The sequence below is a fragment of the Lolium rigidum genome, chromosome 1 (assembly GCF_022539505.1).
Source record: "Lolium rigidum isolate FL_2022 chromosome 1, APGP_CSIRO_Lrig_0.1, whole genome shotgun sequence".
Lineage (NCBI taxonomy): Eukaryota > Viridiplantae > Streptophyta > Magnoliopsida > Poales > Poaceae > Lolium > Lolium rigidum.
Window position 1 is genome coordinate 331747234 of NC_061508.1, and position 5303 is coordinate 331752536.

The following is a 5303-nucleotide window of genomic DNA, read 5'->3' on the forward strand; positions in this document are numbered from 1 at the left end:
AAGATAAAAATACACAAAACACGGGTTTCATGTTCTATTAGTTTCTTTTATGTGGGAATATGTATAAATAAACTATAAAATTCACGTTTGTATTTTACATGCATCAGGGGCCGCGACTGGAAACAGACGCGCCCCAAAAGCAGCGACTAGCGATGGTGTCCCCCAAATGCACAATCCAACACTTCTGTCGGGCACGATTGGGGGGGGGGGGCGATCGCATGTTCCTTGTTTTTGCGCCGATTAATTCATTTGCTCGATTATAACCTAACCATGTTTCTCTATTTTCGTACAACATCCGGACACTAGCCATGGCATAGCTCTGGTTTCGAACCCGGCCCCTTGTCCTTGAGCTGCGCAATTTTTCAATAAAAGATGAACCTGAACATATTTTGAAACTAAACAAAATTTGAATTTGAACAAATTCTCAAAAAAAACATTATTAAAAGAAATGTTTAAATTTGAGAATGTTTAATCTCAAAAAAATTAGATTCAAAAAATCAAACTAAAAATTGTTCGGATTCAAAATATGTTCAAATTAAAAAAATGTTTGAATTTGAAAATTGTTAAATTAAAAAAAATCGAAATTAAAAATGTTAGTTTTTAAAATGTTTAGGAGAAAAGATCATATTTTAATAACGTTCAACATTTTCAATTAACAAACAAACAGAAAAAAGAAAATACAAAATACAAAAAAATGAAAACCGGAAAAAATAGAACAACAAAAGAACCGAGGGGAAAGGAAGAAATGTTAGACCAAAAAAGCCATACCGAATGCTTCTAGATGCTTCCCAAAACAGGAAAAACCATAACTCCACGAGCCCTCTTTTGGTAGCATTGGCATTAGTGGGTCACGACCCATGTCGCTACAATTTGCATGCGGGGCTTATTACCGCACGCTAATGGGCGGAGAATAGGGTTTTCCGTTGGGTGGAAATCGAGTCAGATATCTCTAAATGGGTTGGTGGGGAAATTCAGGCCTAGGATAAAAAAAAGGCCAGCAGGGGATTTTGTGCCGATTTGCTTGGAATTCTGGAATAGATTATATTCCGTTTCTTTCAGGCTGCCAAGACAGTGTATGTATAGTTTCTGACAAGGATGGCTTCGTCTCGTTTTCAAATCAAAGAGGTCACCAAAAAGACAACAAGCAATGCCACCATCCAGTAACCGCAAAGAGGCAACAAATTAACATGCCCTTACATAGAAACCAGAAATTTAGGCATGCTTCAGTTGGTAGAAAGCCAAAAGACCTGAAGTAGTAAAGTATAGGGCGATACGACACCAAAGACCCCTTGTTCTCAGTGACGGAGTTTGATAGAGATTGTTATGGGCCCAGAACATCTATTATGGTAAACAAAACTATTGAGTTGGGGTGGGGGTGGGGGGGGGGGGGGGGATGCCCCCCTTGGTTGTAGGAAAGCTCCCACTGAGAACAAGGGGTCATTGGTGTTGTACCGCCCTAGGACCTCCGAAATCTGTGAACCAGCCCTGAATTACCACACAACTCGTTCCCAACTTGAGTTATACACAAGTTGAAGGTACGTAACTCAAGCACATAGTAACTTGATGTTTGTCCCTCTCAGCATTTTTTATGCATGGAGGAATTAGCATATTGGTGACTATTTGTTTTCTTTGTGTAGTGACATGGAGTGCAATTTGTACGTATTCACAGTTTGCGGCTTTGCAATTGACCAACTTGCTGTTTTTTCCTTGTCAGCATTTTACAGCAAGACACTCGTTACATGCCCAAATTGCGCATGTGGCTACCAAAACAAGAAACTTGCGTAGAGTACGTTGCATTTCACATAAACCAGATAATAAAATAGAACGGAGAGTGATCTTGTTGTTCAGATATTTATCTTGGTTATGTCATGAATGTTCAAGACAAGAACAGCTTGGCACGTCTGGTCCAATGCACATGTCATATGTGCTCAATAAGAGTTCAGTGGCATGTGAAGGCTAACTACAAGGAGTATTGGGGAGTCAAGATCACAGTGATAAACTTGAACTATCGGATGAATTACTCCCAGTGGAACCTAGTAGCTAAGAATTCTAATTTCAACAGCTTGACAAGCATTTCCAGCTTCAACTACACAGATCTGAACTTTCATCGACTTACGAGTGAGCACTTCATCCCTAGACACTTGACGTTCTTTGTGTGAATGTTTTTCGGCTGTTGACAAATCCTCTTGTTGCAGATGACACCGTGTTGTTATGAGGCTTCATGCACTACAATGATTTTCTCATGACTGCTTGACCTGATGGATATGTTCAGTCCGAGATCTGTTCCTAGAGATGGATATGGTGTGTTTACTGTTTTCTGTTGGATTCTTCCCAATGGTAGTTATGTGTAGTTCTATGTTCTATTGACGTTGGAGGTCTGTGACGCCGATGTGACCTTGGTCACAGTGGCGGAATTTCTCTAGGGTAGGGGGCCATTGCCCCCCCCCCCCCCCCCCCAACACACACACACTCCAAAAATTTCTTAAAGGCATTTATTTACGCGAAATTTTTAAATATTACCCAAAGATTAAGCATGACTGGTGTTTTTAGGTCCCTTAACAATCTCTGCCAAGCTCTGTCACTTGGTCGCACACAAAAAACTTAAAAAATATTTGCATCCCACAAAAGAAAGATTAGCGTAATGAGAGAAGGAAGGCAAATTAGAAAGTAATCAGCCTAATATGTGGAAAATTATTAAAGACTAACTAATGTGTGACAAATTATAGAAGTCCTAAGTAAAACATGGTAAATTGTAAAATATCCCGCTGATAGGAGCACATCTTCCGAGACTAATTCTCAGAAAAAAAATCTTTCCAACCGCAGAAGGTCACCGCCACCCAGCGGCTAATCGCTGGCCGCCGCCAGATTCCCCTCTCATCACTGCCGTGTCCCTTTGACACGCACGCCTTCCCGTATCCACCCGCCCCACCTCAAGTAAGATGTTGAAGATGGTGGAGATAGCTGAAGAACACGTGGCCGTGAATCGGAAAATATAACGACATCGGAGAAGGAGAAGAACCCGGTGGTGGAGAACAAAAATAATTCGACAATCGATGATGGTGGCAACAACATCAATCTAGAGGGAAAGGGGCAGGTATGATCTACCGCTTCATTAAAATCCGGTGCTCTATCAGTGCCTAACTAGTCTTTCTTGCATTTTTCTTTGGAATGGATCGGCTTTCAAATCATGAGCTCTATCACTGCCCAGCTAGTCTTTCTTGCACTCTGCTTTGCACCAGAAGCTCGTGCTCTATCAGTGCTTCAATATTTATTTAGGCTGCACTATCAACATTTCTTAATGCATTAGTTCTGTCCGATTTATAGTCTGTAATTTGACGGTTCTTTAGAATATTTGCAAATCAAACGTTGTGTTCGTTGTGCACTGAAGCATTGCGTTCAGAAGTGAAGGAAGATGAGGCTTACCTCTGCAAATGCTCAATTAGCCTGAGGTTTTGCCACCAGGCCCACGTGGCTACAAGAGCAAACCAGGTCCGCCTGGCTCGGCCTAACTCAAGGTGGGCTCGTGAAGCTCTCGTCGCTGTCCCTGCCACCCCCAGCTCGAGCCATTCCTCCATCTGGTGGAGATGGCCCAGTCAGGCTTGGGTCTGTCAATGTTTCCGTTTTCAGGTTATATAAGCCGTCGCTCAGCGCTCTCCGTCAAAGCAAACCAAAGGTATGTTCTACACGTATAATATATGGACGCGGCTAATTTCAGTCAACCTAGAATTAGCTTAATTCTCGGTCACCTGGTTTCATGTGTAATTCACGTGCAACTAGGATGAATGATATGCAATTACATCCATGTGTAATTCTTGTATGCACGAATCACGATGCAAATCTAACAGTTATCGAGTTGATCTGAAACTAACACATTTTTCCGGTCAACCTAGAATTAGCAAACCTGATCTTAACGAAAACCGACATCCATGGACAACGGTACCTCTAGTCCAAAAGAACATAAACCGCTACTGACAGAAAGTAGCATGAGAAAACATCAGATTTTCCGGCAAGTAAACCCGTTCTAGCATCAGATATTCAGATGCCGATTTGGTCAGTTATCGCGCCTGTGTTTTTTCTAGAATTACCCGTCCCAACATATCAGTAGTATTTAGAAGTTTCTTGCATTGCTGTAAAACAGTAGAAGTGAGAGATGTTTTCCTGCTCAATGGAAATCTGATTAATAAGCTGCAAATAGTATATCTGCATAGTACTACGCTGATATTTTCAGGTGTTTGAACAAGGCGCAGGATACGTAGTTCAGATAGCCTTGTATACGTAGTTCAGATAGCCTTGAACAAGGTCTTGACTTTTGTTGGCCATGTCAACGGTAACAGCCCATGCCTTCGTGTCTTCAGGTTCCACCTTACACATGTTTTAAACAACGTCGCCACCATCTGTGCAGACTGTGCTCATTGTCGTAGACAAGCTCAGGAAACAAGACGCCGTCAACAAGGCTGGAGTCAGAGGAGATCCTCCTCCTCCACCCGAGGTTCTCGTAGGTGTATTCTTCCTCCTCCTGGCCGAACCTGAACTCCGAATCGTAGAGCAGCTCCGCGTCCGGGATCTCGTGGACTGAGCGTCTCCTACGATGCTCGACCTCCGCTCACTTGATCAGGTCATCGGCAGTGAAAACGATGCCACGGAAAACGCTGGCCGTAGTGGGAGTTGTTGGAAGGGAGCAGCTTCGGCAACGGGATGAAACGGAGAGAGGCTGAGAGGGGTCCTGGCCGAGCACACGTCGCACACAACGATGTCATCCAGAGATCTACGAAGTCCACCTCCCCGCATCCAAGCATGATCACCTTGTTGGGTTTAATCATGGCTACCGTTGGGGCAGGCGACGACATCGCCAACTCTAGCACTCGATGTCCCCGGCTCGGACACTACATCACCTTATGAATTTTGGGGCACTTTTAAGTGCTCCAAAATGTATAAAATAAGCCCTAAAAATTTGTAAGGACACCTAAAAATATGTCGAATTTACCGGCTACTCAGAAAGTATTAAGGGCACATTTTTAATATTCCCTAATGGGCATTTAGGGGGGATGCTATTGGGCTTTCGGGATAGTGTGTTTGAAGTTGAAGCTTTCAGTTTGGGTAGATATTTTGTTAGTGCATCGGTGATGATCAAGGCCAACAGGACCAAGTTGCTGGTGATGGGCGTTTACGGGCCGGCGGATCACACTTTCTCGGCAGCATTTCTGGTTGAAGTGTCCAGCAAGGTATCGAACACGAACATTCCCATCATCATGGGAGGTGATTTCAATCTGTTGAGGAGGGCTCAAGACAAGAATAATGACAGA

The 5303-nt window shown here is 43.2% G+C and overlaps 1 pseudogene; it reads left to right on the forward strand.

Annotated features, from left to right (window-relative positions):
* The first annotated feature begins 953 nt into the window (after positions 1–953).
* LOC124663408 lies at positions 954–4576 on the forward strand (annotated as a pseudogene).
* The last annotated feature ends 727 nt before the right edge of the window (positions 4577–5303 follow it).